This window comes from Carassius carassius, chromosome 8 (genome assembly GCF_963082965.1).
Source record: "Carassius carassius chromosome 8, fCarCar2.1, whole genome shotgun sequence".
NCBI classification, from domain to species: domain Eukaryota; kingdom Metazoa; phylum Chordata; class Actinopteri; order Cypriniformes; family Cyprinidae; genus Carassius; species Carassius carassius.
This window is the reverse complement of record NC_081762.1, coordinates 32465572-32481985: the sequence shown is the minus strand read 5'-3', so window position 1 is coordinate 32481985 and position 16414 is coordinate 32465572. Positions and strand designations below refer to the sequence as shown.

At 43.3% G+C, this 16414-nt stretch overlaps 11 non-coding genes across 11 annotated transcripts; 5 read left to right on the top strand and 6 right to left on the bottom strand.

Moving 5' to 3' along the window:
- Positions 1 to 5065: 5065 nt before the first annotated feature.
- Positions 5066 to 5138, bottom strand: trnaf-gaa (transfer RNA phenylalanine (anticodon GAA)). Its single transcript has one exon. It is a non-coding gene; the product is annotated as a tRNA-Phe (tRNA).
- Positions 5139 to 5227: 89 nt separating this feature from the next.
- trnai-aau (transfer RNA isoleucine (anticodon AAU)) lies at positions 5228 to 5301 on the bottom strand. Its single transcript has one exon. It is a non-coding gene; the product is annotated as a tRNA-Ile (tRNA).
- A 1205-nt stretch (positions 5302 to 6506) lies between these two features.
- On the bottom strand, positions 6507 to 6578 carry trnaq-cug (transfer RNA glutamine (anticodon CUG)). Its single transcript has one exon. It is a non-coding gene; the product is annotated as a tRNA-Gln (tRNA).
- A 301-nt stretch (positions 6579 to 6879) lies between these two features.
- On the bottom strand, positions 6880 to 6952 carry trnaf-gaa (transfer RNA phenylalanine (anticodon GAA)). The gene has a single exon. It is a non-coding gene; the product is annotated as a tRNA-Phe (tRNA).
- A 4663-nt stretch (positions 6953 to 11615) lies between these two features.
- On the bottom strand, positions 11616 to 11687 carry trnaq-uug (transfer RNA glutamine (anticodon UUG)). The gene has a single exon. It is a non-coding gene; the product is annotated as a tRNA-Gln (tRNA).
- A 135-nt stretch (positions 11688 to 11822) lies between these two features.
- trnaf-gaa (transfer RNA phenylalanine (anticodon GAA)) lies at positions 11823 to 11895 on the bottom strand. The gene has a single exon. It is a non-coding gene; the product is annotated as a tRNA-Phe (tRNA).
- A 2440-nt stretch (positions 11896 to 14335) lies between these two features.
- trnai-aau (transfer RNA isoleucine (anticodon AAU)) lies at positions 14336 to 14409 on the top strand. Its single transcript has one exon. It is a non-coding gene; the product is annotated as a tRNA-Ile (tRNA).
- Positions 14410 to 14510: 101 nt separating this feature from the next.
- trnaf-gaa (transfer RNA phenylalanine (anticodon GAA)) lies at positions 14511 to 14583 on the top strand. Its single transcript has one exon. It is a non-coding gene; the product is annotated as a tRNA-Phe (tRNA).
- Positions 14584 to 15691: 1108 nt separating this feature from the next.
- Positions 15692 to 15765, top strand: trnai-aau (transfer RNA isoleucine (anticodon AAU)). Its single transcript has one exon. It is a non-coding gene; the product is annotated as a tRNA-Ile (tRNA).
- A 101-nt stretch (positions 15766 to 15866) lies between these two features.
- trnaf-gaa (transfer RNA phenylalanine (anticodon GAA)) lies at positions 15867 to 15939 on the top strand. The gene has a single exon. It is a non-coding gene; the product is annotated as a tRNA-Phe (tRNA).
- A 301-nt stretch (positions 15940 to 16240) lies between these two features.
- Positions 16241 to 16312, top strand: trnaq-cug (transfer RNA glutamine (anticodon CUG)). The gene has a single exon. It is a non-coding gene; the product is annotated as a tRNA-Gln (tRNA).
- The last annotated feature ends 102 nt before the right edge of the window (positions 16313 to 16414 follow it).

Below are 16414 nucleotides of genomic sequence, written 5' to 3'. Positions count from 1 at the left end.
GAGACAATAAAAATGTGCAGGGCAGGGGTGCCTCCAGGACAGGTTTGAGAACCACTGCCCTAAAGAGACAGACTGAGCATCGATGCAATGCGGCCACACTCTCTACGTTAGTTAATTTTTTTGGACTAAAAGGTGCCGAAAAGTAGTGATGGCAAAATCGAGGCCTCGTGAACCAATGAAACAGTTGAACCAAATGTGCCATATTGTTTCGAGGCTTCGAATCAATCTGACACCCGTCTCAACGGTGACACCTAGTGGTCACTTGCAGGTGTTGATCTGAAACAACCTTGACGAGCCATTAAAAAAAATTGTTGTTTTTTTATTATTATAATGTTCTAATATGTAAAGCTTGTAACCTATAGGCTCCTCACTGTGCATAAAGTTATTTTGGTCATGAAAAATGAATATTAATAAAAGAAATCAAGCCACAATGTCTCACTTTTTTAGAGATTTTTATTCAAAAATATTAATTTATCTGCTGTGGAAGGACTTAGCCTACTAATTTTTTTACAGATAATTTCTCCAGCCTTTGAAAAAATCATCTCACAAGGGACACTTGTTGCTGGCATACAAAGATATTTTTTTGCAAGGACATACAAATGAGGAAAGATTACTGCTCTCTCTTTCCAGTAAGTTAGTGGATCATGAGTTCTGAGCAAATACGCATCGTTGATGTATTTTTTCACTTCCACTGTGGCATCAGCTGTAGCATTGTGTATCATCTTGGTTTGATGGATGCGAGTATCAAAAAGTTCCCATAAACTGTCCTGTGTTTCTACTGGTGTTGATGTTGATGGTGATGGTGATGATGATGATGATGATGGGTGTGATGTTGACATTTCTGGGTCTGAATAAAAATGAAAACAGCAATTAGTAACAAATCCTAAACTGACGGCATATATGAAGGATATATTATATTACATGATTCAGATTACATAACATAACACAGACTGAAACTGCTCACCAGGATTTGTGTTTGAACGCATCAGTGAAGCACACTCCAGTGTGATATGCTTTTCAGCTTCCTGGGCTTTGGCAGCATTTCCGAATGCCACATTTTTGAACCTTGGGTCCAGCAGTGTAGCCAGTGCCAAGGCTCTAAAACTCTCATAACCTCCACATCTGGAGTGCAGACCTTCTTGCAGATGTGAGCCTATGAGCCAAAACAGGAGAAACACATATTTATAATAATGACAATAATATGACAGTTATGGCCAATCACATGGGTAGTATGGTCATTGTGGCCTACCTAATTGAACAGTTGATTCCTGCGTTGCATTTCCTTTTTTCTGTGCAAGCTTGTGCTGCAACATCCTGTACAGTGGTATAAGCTTTGAAGCAGACACTCTCTTTTCCTCTGACATCTCTGTTGTTGCGAGTTTGAATGGTTGCAGTATTGACAATGATTGTTCAATAATGTCATAATCAATACTTGTCAGGGGAGCAGTATCATTGTTTAAGTTGGAAAGTGCAGCAGCCACTGGTTCACGTTGGTCATACAAGCGCTGTAGCATGTCAAATGTGCTGTTCCATCTCGTGTCAACCTCCTGTATCAGTTTCAGAGTTGGTCTTCCCATCAAGCTCTGCATCTCCACAAGCTTGTCCTTTGCTTTGCAGCTGGATCTGAACAACCCCACTATCTTTCTGGCCTTCTGGCGTATTTCATTGATGACTGGGGTTTGATCTAGTGCCTTTTTCACAATCAAATTTAAAGTATGAGCAAAACATGGGACATGGCGAAGGTGGAGTAGCTGGGCACTTAGGATCATGTTAGATGCATTGTCAGTCACCATGCACTGAACTTTGGAGGTTATTCCCCGCTCAGCCATTAGCAAGGCTTTAGCCTCCATGAGATGCTGGGCTGTGTGGGTTTTGTAAAACCTCCTTACACCCAGTACAACAGTTGCCATTTTTGCCTCTGGTGTTATGTAATGGCAAGTCACACCAAGATATCCATCCATATTAATGGAGGACCACATGTCAGCTGTAAGGCTAACAAATTCGGCCTTTTGTAGGTCCTCCATTGTCTTCTCCTTGGCTTTGTTGTACTTTTCGCTGACCATTATTTTAAGCACCTTCCGGGATGGGAGGACATAGCTTGGATCAAGCTTGTTCACAAATGCCCTGAATCCCTCATCGTCCACGATGGTGAAGGGCTGCAGATCCTTCACCACCATGTTTATAAGAGCCTCATCCAATTCCATCTGTCTGACTTTTAAAAGAGAAGACAAAACATACTTTCAGACAAATACATTGGAAAAGTACAGCTTCAATTAGTGCACATCTATTAAAAGTATAGCCTACTGGTTCATTATTTGGAAACCTTCCAGTATTTATAATCAGTGCTTTATATAACTTATAAACTTTATAAACAGTGTCCCAAAAGGTTGTAATTATATTTCAATTATAATTATATCCCAAACAATGCATACCTTGCTTAGATGGCCCAGCAGTGTCAGTAGCAGGCCTAGGTACAGGGGGAATGCCATCCTCTGCACCCTGCAAAATGGCAGGATGAGTGCTCCTCAAATGGCGCATCATGGATGATGTATTGTTGCAGTAGGCTAGCTGCCGATCACAATACACACATCTCACTTTATTTGGGGTTTCTAAATGGAAATGCTCCCACACCACAGATGTACAGCATCTCTTCTGGGGAGCTTCCATTTTATCTATCTATCCAAATCTATCTATCTATATATGAATCGATCTATGTATCTAGATATGTATCTATAATCTATGTATCTATATATGTATCTATCTATAATATATGTATTTATATATGTATCTATAATCTATCTATATATGTATCTATCTATAATATATGTATTTATATATGTATCTGTAATCTATCTATATATGTATCTATCTATTAATCTAGCTGTCTATATATATTTATATCTATGTATCTATTAATGTGTCACTATATGTATACTCTGTCTGTCTCTAGCCTCTCAGTCAATGTGTTGTGTAAATTTAAATGTAAGTCTAAATTGCCTATAACTAATCAAATCGCACTATGTCACTATATCACCAAAAATCCGCTATCTTAAAGTCAAACTCCTCTCACAAAAACCCACGAGGTCAAAATGCGTTTATTTCACTTTTATACAGATGTGCGATTGTGTGGTCTGTTCCCGACCGTTCCAATCAAACGCTGATTCGGCGGACCACACCTGATGAAACAATTAGTGAAACACTTCGAGGCTTCGTTTGGTCATAGTCACGTGACATGGGTGTTTCGAATCACGCTTCGGATCAGTGTTTCGACACATCTGCGCTTCGGGATCTCGCAAAGCTGTAAGGCTAACAAATTCGGCCTTTTGTAGGTCCTCCATTGTCTTCTCCTTGGCTTTGTTGTACTTTTCCCTGACCATTATTTTAAGCACCTTCCGGGATGGGAGGACATAGCTTGGATCAAGCTTGTTCACAAATGCCCTGAATCCCTCATCGTCCACGATGGTGAAGGGCTGCAGATCCTTCACCACCATGTTTATAAGAGCCTCATCCAATTCCCTCTGTCTGACTTTTAAAAGAGAAGACAAAACATACTTTCAGACAAATACATTGGAAAAACACAGCTTCAATTAGTGCACATCTATTAAAAGTATAGCCTACTGGTTCATTATTTGGAAACCTTCCAGTATTTATAATCAGTGCTTTATATAACTTATAAACTTTATAAACAGTGTCCCAAAAGGTTGTAATTATATTTCAATTATAATTATATCCCAAACAATGCATACCTTGCTTAGATGGCCAAGCAGTGTCAGTAGCAGGCCTAGGTACAGGGGGAATGCCATCCTCTGCACCCTGCAAAATGGCAGGATGAGTGCTCCTCAAATGGCGCATCATGGATGATGTATTGTTGCAGTAGGCTAGCTGCCGATCACAATACACACATCTCACTTTATTTGGGGCTTCTAAATGGAAATGCTCCCACACCACAGATGTACAGCATCTCTTCTGGGGAGCTTCCATTTTATCTATCTATCCAAATCTATCTATCTATATATGAATCGATCTATGTATCTAGATATGTATCTATAATCTATGTATCTATATATGTATCTATCTATAATATATGTATTTATATATGTATCTATAATCTATCTATATATGTATCTATCTATAATATATGTATTTATATATGTATCTGTAATCTATCTATATATGTATCTATCTATTAATCTAGCTGTCTATATATATTTATATCTATGTATCTATTAATGTGTCACTATATGTAAACCCTGTCTGTCTCTAGCCTCTCAGTCAATGTGTTGTGTAAATTTAAATGTAAGTCTAAATTGCCTATAACTAATCAAATCGCACTATGTCACTATATCACCAAAAATCCGCTATCTTAAAGTAAAACTCCTCTCACAAAAACCCACGAGGTCAAAATGCGTTTATTTCACTTTTATACAGATTTGCGATTGTGTGGTCTGTTCCCAACCGTTCCAATCAAACGCTGATTCGGCGGACCACACCTGATGAAACAATTAGTGAAACACTTCAAGGCTTCGTTTGGTCATAGTCACATGACATGGGTGTTTCGAATCACGCTTCGGATCAGTGTTTCGACACATCTGCGCTTCGGGATCTCGCAAAGCTTCGGAACGACTGTTTCGCTTCAGCCATCCTTACCGAAAAGTATTTCAGACATTGTCTTGCGCAAACTGGTGGCAAAATAGGTGCCACCGAGATTTGAACTCGGATCACTGGATTCAGAGCCCAGAGTGCTAACCATTAAACCATGGAACCTTAACTGGTGCAGCTCTTGCTCACAGGGCCACAAACACTGGCACCATCGCCAAACTAGTGCTGTTTTAGCTTTTCCTGCGGCAAGAAAGCACACAGGCTCCACCGAGATTCGAACTCAGATTGCTGGATTCAAAGCCCAGAGAGCTGACCATTACACCATGGAACCGAAACTGCTTAGTTGGAGGCCAACTTGGAAACAGATAGCTCTCTGGCTGTGGGGCAGCAGTAATACAGAGAGGTTGGAACCCAGTGATTTTTGGTCAATGGCCCGCCTCAAAAAAGGGAAAAGTGTGGGAGATGTTGCCAAAACCCGGGATCGAACCAGGGACCTTTAGAGCTTCAGTCTAACGCTCTCCCAACTGAGCTATATCGGCTACAACAAACCTCTGCTTAGCAAGCAGGGTTTTTTAGTGAGATCACCCTACTCATTGTCGGAGATGAGCCCCCAGACAATAAAAACAGCTGGCCAGTACGGGGATCAAACCCGCGACCTTGGCGTTATTAGCACCACGCTCTAACCAGCTGAGCTAACCGGCCTGGCTTAGCCATCAGTGTCTGCCTGATTGAAAAAAACCTGCCATAATGTTTGTGAATCCAATGAGACAATAAAGCTTCACGTTTCAACCCGAATCAGGTGTGCTAACAAAGAGAGACATGCAAAACATGCAGACCTGGGGGGAGCGAGGACTAGAATTGAGAACCGCTTTCTTAGACTTTAAGTCAGTGTGAGCAAAAGAGGTGAAAAGTTGTCTGCATGACCCGAGTGTTCCAAGGTAGCCTACATAATACAAGAATCCATACACATGCATACTGGCGTAACAAGACCGAGAAGGTCCTTAAACACAAAAGCTTAATCTCTTTGTTAATTCCACAACATAATCTCGGCCAGTGCAAAGGAGCAAGCCCAGAGGAGGGACCGCCTCTTTGCATCAAACCCATCATTCCCAGCTATGCTCGTCATTCTTGAAAGGCCAGGGGAATTAGCTGAAATGGTAGAGCGCTCGCTTAGCATTCGAGAGGTAGCGGGATCGATGCCCGCATTCTCCAAGTTGGCTCCTGCCCTTTTACTCACACATCCTTAGATCAGTGGTTTTCAATCCTGTCCTGGAGGCATCCCTGCCCTGCATATTTTGCATTTCCCCTCATCTAACACACCTGTTTCAAATCATCAGCTCATTAGTAGAGACTGCAAGACCTGATTTGGGTGTGTCTAATAAGGGAGACATACAAAATGTTCAGGGCAGGGGTGCCTCCAGGAAAGGTTTGAAAACCATTGCCCTAAAGAGACCGACTGAACGTTGACGCAATGCTGCCACACTCCCACGTTAGCTTTTTTTGGGCTCACAGCTTCCAAAAAGTATTTCAGACATGGTCCTGTGCAAATTGGTTGCAAAACAGTGCCATTTTACGCACAGTTCCCTAAAGCAGTGGTTTTCAAACCTGTCCTGGAGGCACCCCTGCCCTTCACATTTTGAATGTTTCTCTCATCTAACACACCTGTTTCAAATCATCAGCTCATTAGTAGAGACCGCGAGACCTTATTTGGGTGTTTCTAATAAGGGAGACAATAAAAATGTGCAGGGCAGGGGTGCCTCCAGGACAGGTTTGAGAACCACTGCCCTAAAGAGACAGACTGAGCATCGATGCAATGCGGCCACACTCTCTACGTTAGTTAATTTATTTGGACTAAAATGTGCCGAAAAGTATTTCAGACATTGTCCTGCGCAAACTGGTGGCAAAATAGGTCCCACCGAGATTTGAACTCAGATCACTGGATTCAGAGTCCAGAGTGCTAACCATTACACCATGGAACCTTAACTGAAGCAGCTGTTGCTCACAGGGCCACAAACACTGGCACCATCACCAAACTAGTGCTGTTTTATCTTTTCCTGCGACAAGAAAGCACACAGGCTCCACCGAGATTCGAACTCAGATCGCTGGATTCAAAGCACAGAGTGCTGACCATTACACCATGGAACCGAAACTGCTTGGTAGGAGGCCAACTTGGAAACAGATAGCTCTCTGGCTGTGGGGAAGCAGTTATACAGAGAGGTTGGAACCCAGTGATTTTTGGTCAATGGCCCGCCTCAAAAAAGGGAAAAGTGTGGGAGATGTTGCCGAAACCCAGGATCGAACCAGGGACCTTTAGATCTTCAGTCTAACACTCTCCCAACTGAGCTATTTTGGCTACAACAAACCTCTGCTTAGCAAGCAGCGATTTCAGTGAGATCACCCTACTCTTTGTCGGAGCTGAAGAGCAGAGCAGAGATGAGCCCCCAGACAATAAAAACAGCTGGCCAGTACGGGGATCAAACCCGCGACCTTGGGGTTATTAGCACCACGCACTAATCAGCTGAGCTAACCGGCCTGCCTTAGCCATTAGTGTCTGCCTGATTGAAAAAAACCTGCCATTATGTTTGTGAATGCAAGGAGACAATAAAGCTTCACGTTTCAACCCGACTCAGGTGTGCTAACAAAGAGAGACATGCAAAACATGCAGACCTGGGGGGAGCGAGGACTAGAATTGAGAACCGCTTCCTTAGACTTTAAGTCAGTGTGAGCAAAAGAAGTGAGAAGTTGTCTTCATGATCCGAGTGTTCCAAGGTAGCCTACATAATACAAGAGTCCATACACATGCATACTGGCGTAACAAGACCGAGAAGGTCATTAAACACAAAAGCTTAATCTCTTTGTTAATTCGACAACATAATCTCGGCCAGTGCAAAGGAGCAAGCCCAGAGGAGGGACAGCCTCTTTGCATCAAACCCGTCATTCCCAGCTATGCTCGTCATTCTTGAAAGGCCAGGGCAATTAGCTCAAATGGTAGAGCGCTCGCTTAGCATGCGAAAGGTAGCGGGATCGATGCCCGCATTCTCCAAGTTGGCTCCTGCCCTTTTACTCACACATCCCTAGATCAGTGGTTTTCAATTTTGTCCTGGAGGCATCCCTGCCCTGCACATTTCGCATTTCCCCTCATCTAACACACCTGTTTCAAATCATCAGCTCATTAGTAGAGACTGCAAGACCTGATTTGGGTGTGTCTAATAAGGGAGACATACAAAATGTTCAGGGCAGGGTTGCCTCCAGGAAAGGTTTGAAAACCATTGCCCTAAAGAGACCGACTGAGCGTTGACGCAATGCTGCCACACTCCCACGTTAGCTTTTTTTGGGATCATAGCTGCCAAAAAGTATTTCAGACATGGTCCTGTGCAAATTGGTTGCAAAACAGTGCCATATTACGCACAGTTCCCTAAAACAGTGGTTTTCAAACCTGTCCTGGAGGCACCCCTGCCCTTCACATTTTGAATGTTTCCCTCATCTAACACACCTGTTTCAAATCATCAGCTCATTAGTAGAGACCGCGAGACCTTATTTGGGTGTGTCTAATAAGGGAGACAATAAAAATGTGCAGGGCAGGGGTGCCTCCAGGACAGGTTTGAGAACCACTGCCCTAAAGAGACAGACTGAGCATCGATGCAATGCGGCCACACTCTCTACGTTAGTTAATTTTTTTGGACTAAAAGGTGCCGAAAAGTAGTGATGGCAAAATCGAGGCCTCGTGAACCAATGAAACAGTTGAACCAAATGTGCCATATTGTTTCGAGGCTTCGAATCAATCCGACACCCGTCTCAACGGTGACACCTAGTGGTCACTTGCAGGTGTTGATCTGAAACAACCTTGACGAGCCATTAAAAAAATGTGTTGTTTTTTTATTATTATAATGTTCTAATATGTGAAGCTTGTAACCTATAGGCTCCTCACTGTGCATAATGTTATTTTGGTCATGAAAAATGAATATTAATAAAAGAAATCAAGCCACAATGTCTCACTTTTTTAGAGATTTTTATTCAAAAATATTAATTTATCTGCTGTGGAAGGACTTAGCCTACTTCTTTTTTTACAGATAATTTCTCCAGCCTTTGAAAAAATCCTCTCACAAGGGACTATTGTTGCTGGCATACAAAGATATTTTTTTGCAAGGACATACAAATGAGGAAAGATTACTGCTCTCTCTTTCCAGTAAGTTAGTGGATCATGAGTTCTGGGCAAATACGCATCGTTGATGTATTTTTTCACTTCCACTGTGGCATCAGCTGTAGCATTGTGTATCATCTTGGTTTGATGGATGCGAGTATCAAAAAGTTCCCATAAACTGTCCTGTGTTTCTACTGGTGTTGATGTTGATGGTGATGATGATGATGATGATGGGTGTGATGTTGACATTTCTGGGTCTGAATAAAAATGAAAACAGCAATTAGTAACAAATCCTAAACTGACGGCATATATGAAGGATATATTATATTACATGATTCAGATTACATAACATAACACAGACTGAAACTGCTCACCAGGATTTGTGTTTGAACGCATCAGTGAAGCACACTCCAGTGTGATATGCTTTTCAGCTTCCTGGGCTTTGGCAGCATTTCCTAATGCCACATTTTTGAACCTTGGGTCCAGCAGTGTAGCCAGTGCCAAGGCTCTAAAACTCTCATAACCTCCACATCTGGAGTGCAGACCTTCTTGCAGATGTGAGCCTATGAGCCAAAACAGGAGAAACACATATTTATAATAATGACAATAATATGACAGTTATGGCCAATCACATGGGTAGTATGGTCATTGTGGCCTACCTAATTGAACAGTTGATTCCTGCGTTGCATTTCCTTTTTTCTGTGCAAGCTTGTGCTGCAACATCCTGTACAGTGGTATAAGCTTTGAAGCAGACACTCTCTTTTCCTCTGACATCTCTGTTGTTGCGAGTTTGAATGGTTGCAGTATTGACAATGATTGTTCAATAATGTCATAATCAATACTTGTCAGGGGAGCAGTATCATTGTTTAAGTTGGAAAGTGCAGCAGCCACTGGTTCACGTTGGTCATACAAGCGCTGTAGCATGTCAAATGTGCTGTTCCATCTCGTGTCAACCTCCTGTATCAGTTTCAGAGTTGGTCTTCCCATCAAGCTCTGCATCTCCACAAGCTTGTCCTTTGCTTTGCAGCTGGATCTGAACAACCCCACTATCTTTCTGGCCTTCTGGCATATTTCATTGATGACTGGGGTTTGATCTAGTGCCTTTTTCACAATCAAATTTAAAGTATGAGCAAAACATGGGACATGGCGAAGGTGGAGTAGCTGGGCACTTAGGATCATGTTAGATGCATTGTCAGTCACCATGCACTGAACTTTGGAGGTTATTCCCCACTCAGCCATTAGCAAGGTTTTAGCCTCCATGAGATGCTGGGCTGTGTGGGTTTGGTAAAACCTCCTTACACCCAGTACAAGAGTTGCCATTTTTGCCTCTGGTGTTATGTAATGGCAAGTCACACCAAGATATCCATCCATATTAATGGAGGACCACATGTCAGCTGTAAGGCTAACAAATTCGGCCTTTTGTAGGTCCTCCATTGTCTTCTCCTTGGCTTTGTTGTACTTTTCACTGACCATTATTTTAAGCACCTTCCGGGATGGGAGGACATAGCTTGGATCAAGCTTGTTCACAAATGCCCTGAATCCCTCATCGTCCACGATGGTGAAGGGCTGCAGATCCTTCACCACCATGTTTATAAGAGCCTCATCCAATTCCCTCTGTCTGACTTTTAAAAGAGAAGACAAAACATACTTTCAGACAAATACATTGGAAAAATACAGCTTCAATTAGTGCACATCTATTAAAAGTATAGCCTACTGGTTCATTATTTGGAAACCTTCCAGTATTTATAATCAGTGCTTTATATAACTTATAAACTTTATAAACAGTGTCCCAAAAGGTTGTAATTATATTTCAATTATAATTATATCCCAAACAATGCATACCTTGCTTAGATGGCCCAGCAGTGTCAGTAGCAGGCCTAGGTACAGGGGGAATGCCATCCTCTGCACCCTGCAAAATGGCAGGATGAGTGCTCCTCAAATGGCGCATCATGGATGATGTATTGTTGCAGTAGGCTAGCTGCCGATCACAATACACACATCTCACTTTATTTGGGGTTTCTAAATGGAAATGCTCCCACACCACAGATGTACGGCATCTCTTCTGGGGAGCTTCCATTTTATCTATCTATCCAAATCTATCTATCTATATATGAATCGATCTATGTATCTAGATATGTATCTATAATCTATGTATCTATATATGTATCTATCTGTAATATATGTATTTATATATGTATCTATAATCTATCTATATATGTATCTATCTATAATATATGTATTTATATATGTATCTGTAATCTATCTATATATGTATCTATCTATTAATCTAGCTGTCTATATATATTTATATCTATGTATCTATTAATGTGTCACTATATGTATACTCTGTCTGTCTCTAGCCTCTCAGTCAATGCGTTGTGTAAATTTAAATGTAAGTCTAAATTGCCTATAACTAATCAAATCGCACTATGTCACTATATCACCAAAAATCCGCTATCTCAAAGTAAAACTCCTCTCACAAAAACCCACGAGGTCAAAATGCGTTTATTTCACTTTTATACAGATGTGCGATTGTGTGGTCTGTTTCCGACCGTTCCAATCAAACGCTGATTCGGCGGACCACACCTGATGAAACAATTAGTGAAACAGTTCGAGGCTTCGTTTGGTCATAGTCACGTGACATGGGTGTTTCGAATCACGCTTCGGATCAGTGTTTCGACACATCTGCGCTTCGGGATCTCGCAAAGCTTCGGAACGACTGTTTCGCTTCAGCCATCCTTACCGAAAAGTATTTCAGACAAACCATTACACCATGGAACCTTAACTGGTGCAGCTGTTGCTCACAGGGCCACAAACACTTGCACCATCGCCAAACTAGTGCTGTTTTATCTTTTCCTGCGGCAAGAAAGCACACAGGCTCCACCGAGTTTCGAACTCAGATCGCTGGATTCAAAGCCCAGAGTGCTGACCATTACACCATGGAACCAAAACTGTTTGGTTGGAGGCCAACTTGGAAACAGATAGCTCTCTGGCTGTGGGGAAGCAGTTATACAGAGAGGTTGGAACCCAGTGATTTTTGGTCAATGGCTCGCCTCAAAAAAGGGAAAAGTGTGGGAGATGTTGCCAAAACCCGGGATCGAGCCAGGGACCTTTAGATCTTCAGTCTAACACTCTCCCAACTGAGCTATTTCAGCTACAACAAACCTCTGCTTAGCAAGCAGGGATTTCAGTGAGATCACCCTACTCTTTGTGTGAGCTGAAGAGCAGAGCAGAGATGAGCCCCCAGACAATAAAAACAGCTGGCCAGTACGGGGATCGAACCCGCGACCTTGGCGTTATTAGCAGCACGTACTAATCAGCTGAGCTAACCGGCCTGGCTTAGCCATTATTGTCTGCCTGATTGAAAAAAACAGCTATAATGTTTGTGAATGCAATGAGACAATAAAGCTTCACGTTTCAACCCGAATCAGGTGTGCTAACAAAGAGAGACATGCAAAACATGCAGACCTGGTGGGAGCGAGGACTAGAATTGAGAACCGCTTCCTTAGACTTTAAGTCAGTGTGAGCAAAAGAGTTGAGAAGTTGTCTGCATGATCCGAGTGTTCCAAGGTAGCCTACATAATACAAGAATCCATACACATGCATACTGGCGTAACAAGACCGAGAAGGTCCTTAAACACAAAAGCTTAATCTCTTTGTTAATTTGACAACATAATCTCGGCCAGTGCAAAGGAGCAAGCCCAGAGGAGGGACAGCCTCTTTGCATCAAACCCGTCATTCCCAGCTATGCTCGTCATTCTTGAAAGGCCAGGGGAATTAGCTCAAATGGTAGAGCGCTCGCTTAGCATGCGAGAGGTAGGGGGATCGATGCCTGCATTCTCCAAGTTGGCTCCTGCCCTTTTACTCACACATCCCTAGATCAGTGGTTTTCAATCCTGTCCTGGAGGCATCCCTGCCCTGCACAATTCGCATTTCCCCTCATCTAACAGACCTGTTTCAAATCATCAGCTCATTAGTAGAGACTGCAAGACCTGATTTGGGTGTGTTTAATAAGGGAGACATACAAAATGTTCAGGGCAGTGGTGCCTCCAGGAAAGGTTTGAAAACCATTGCCCTAAAGAGACCCGCTGGTCTTAGTGACATCTGACCGTTTCAGCTGTCCTCCCTAACATCCCTCTACATGTTAGATACAGCCCCATTTTTAGGTCAATTAAGAGGCCAACTTGCATTCGATGCGCATTTTCAGGCCTATCTCCTTGAGGGCTTGATGCGTTGGAATGATGACCGAATGGAAGATGCCATAAAACGGGCGTCCTCCATTCGGACATATGGCAGTGCCATGAGAGAGGCTGTGGACCGGCTTAGCCGAACAGTCTTTGGGAAGCCCTGGGATGAGCGCTATCGCCCTCCTGGAGCATATACAGGTAAGAAATTTAATTTGTTCTTTTGCAATATTCTATTAAGTTATCTATTTAGCCTCCAATGTACTTGATAAATTATTAAGAGCACTTTTTTTCTTTTTTTATTATTTGTTGAGCAGAATTCTTTAAAAAATGTAAAAAAATATTTCTGTTCAAAGGCTTTTGACTGGAAGTGTATATTAACACTAATCTGCATTTACTATTTACTATTACATCTATTTTTATTATTTTATTATTGTAGGTGAATGGCTGGGAATCGAGTACCATTACAGCCAGACTGGCAAAACACTGACTCCAGTGCTCCAGAACCCAGAGGAGGAAGACCGGCTGGTGGAGGAGGTTGATGATCAGGACCTGCGTAAAATGGCACTGTTTTGCAACCAATTTGCACAGGACCATGTCTGAAATACTTTTTGGCAGCTGTGAGCCCAAAAAAATTAACGTGGGAGTGTGGCAGCATTGCGTCAACGTTCAGTCGGTCTCTTTAGGGCAATGGTTTTCAAACCTTTCCTGGAGGCACCCCTGCCCTGAACATTTTGTATGTCTCCCTTATTAGACACACCCGAATCAGGTCTTGCAGTCTCTCCTAATGAGCTGATGATTTGAAACAGGTGTGTTAGATGAGGGGAAATGCGAAATGTGCAGGGCAGGGATTGAAAACCACTGATCTAGGGATGTGTGAGTAAAAGGGCAGGAGCCAACTTGGAGAATGCGGGCATCGATCCTGCTACCTCTCGAACGCTAAGCGAGCGCTCTACCATTTCAGCTAATTCCCCTGGCCTTTCAAGAATGACGAGCATAGCTGGGAATGACGGGTTTGATGCAAAGAGGCTGTCCCTCCTCTGGGCTTGCTCCTTTGCACTGGCCGAGATTATCTTGTCAAATTAACAAAGAGATTAAGCTTTTGTGTTTAAGGACCTTCTCGGTCTTGTTACGCCAGTATGCATGTGTATGGATTCTTGTATTATGTAGGCTACCTTGGAACACTCGGATCATGCAGACAACTTCTCACCTCTTTTGCTCACACTGACTTAAAGTCTAAGGAAGCGGTTCTAAATTCTAGTCCTCGCTCCCCCCAGGTCTGCATGTTTTGCATGTCTCTCTTTGTTAGCACACCTGATTCGGGTTGAAACGTGAAGCTTTATTGTCTCATTGCATTCACAAACATTATGGCAGGTTTTTTTCAATCAGGCAGACACTGACGGCTAAGCCAGGCCGGTTAGCTCAGCTGGTTAGAGCGTGGTGCTAATAACGCCAAGGTCGCGGGTTCGATCCCCGTACTGGCCAGCTGTTTTTATTGTCTGGGGGCTCATCTCTGCTCTGCTCTTCAGCTCTGACAAAGAGTGATCTCACTGAAATCCCTGCTTTCTAAGCAGAGGTTCGTTGTAGCCGAAATAGCTCAGTTGGGAGAGTGTTAGACTGAAGATCTAAAGGTCCCTGGTTCGATCCCGGGTTTCGGCAACATCTCCCACTCTTTTCCCTTTTTTGAGGCGGGCCATTGACCAAAAATCACTGGGTTCCAACCTCTCTGTATAACTGCTTCCCCACAGCCAGAGAGCTATCTGTTTCCAAGTTGGCCTCCAACCAAGCAGTTATGGTTCCATGGTGTAATGGTCAGCACTCTGGGCTTTGAATCCAGCGATCTGAGCTCGAATCTCGGTGGAGCCTGTGTGCTTTCTTGCCGCAGGAAAAGATAAAACAGCACTAGTTTGGCGATGGTGCCAGTGTTTGTGGCCCTGTGAGCAACAGCTGCACCAGTTAAGGTTCCATGGTGTAATGGTTAGCACTCTGGACTCTGAATCAAGTGATCCATGTTCAAATCTCAGTGGGACCTATTTTGCCACCAGTTTGCGCAGGACAATGTCTGAAATACTTTTCGGCACCTTTTAGTCCAAAAAAATTAACTAACGTAGAGAGTGTGGCCGCATTGCATCGATGCTCAGTCTGTCTCTTTAGGGCAGTGGTTCTCAAACCTGTCCTGGAGGCACCCCTGCCCTGCACATTTTTATTGTCTCCCTTATTAGACACACCCAAATAAGGTCTCGCGGTCTCTACTAATGAGCTGATGATTTGAAACAGGTGTGTTAGATGAGGGAAACATTCAAAATGTGAAGGGCAGGGGTGCCTCCAGGACAGGTTTGAAAACCACTGCTTTAGGGAACTGTGCGTAAAATGGCACTGTTTTGCAACCAATTTGCACAGGACCATGTCTGAAATACTTTTTGGCAGCTGTGAGCCCAAAAAAAGCTAACGTGGGAGTGTGGCAGCATTGCGTCAACGCTCAGTCGGTCTCTTTAGGGCAATGGTTTTCAAACCTTTCCTGGAGGCACCACTGCCCTGAACATTTTGTATGTCTCCCTTATTAGACACACCCAAATCAGGTCTTGCAGTCTCTACTAATGAGCTGATGATTTGAAACAGGTTTGTTAGATGAGGGGAAATGCGAAATGTGCAGGGCAGGGATGCCTCCAGGACAGGATTGAAAACCACTGATCTAGGGATGTGTGAGTAAAAGGGCAGGAGCCAACTTGGAGAATGCAGGCATCGATCCCGCTACCTCTCTAAGCCAGGCCGGTTAGCTCAGCTGGTTAGAGCGTGGTGCTAATAACGCCAAGGTCGCGGGTTCGATCCCCGTACTGGCCAGCTGTTTTTATTGTCTGGGGGCTCATCTCTGCTCTGCTCTTCAGCTCTGACAAAGAGTGATCTCACTGAAATCCCTGCTTGCTAAGCAGAGGTTCGTTGTAGCCGAAATAGCTCAGTTGGGAGAGCGTTAGACTGAAGATCTAAAGGTCCCTGGTTCGATCCCGGGTTTCGGCAACATCTCCCACACTTTTCCCTGTTTTGAGGCATGCCATTGACCAAAAATCACTGGGTTCCAACCTCTCTGTATAACTGCTTCCCCACAGCCAGAGAGCTATCTGTTTCCAAATTGGCCTCCAACCAAGCAGTTTCAGTTCCATGGTGTAATGGTCAGCACTCTGGGCTTTGAATCCAGCTATCTGAGTTCGAATCTCGGTGGAGCCTGTGTACTTTCTTGCCGCAGGAAAAGATAAAACAGCACTAGTTTGGCGATGGTGCCAGTGTTTGTGGCCCTGTGAGCAACAGATGCACCAGTTAAGGTTCCATGGTGTAATGGTTAGCACTCTGGACTCTGAATCCAGTGATCCGAGTTCAAATCTCGGTGGGACCTATTTTGCCACCAGTTTGCGCAAGACTATGTCTAAAATACTTTTCGGCACCTTTTAGTCCAAAAAAATTAACTAACGTGGGAGTGTGGCAGCATTGCGTCAAC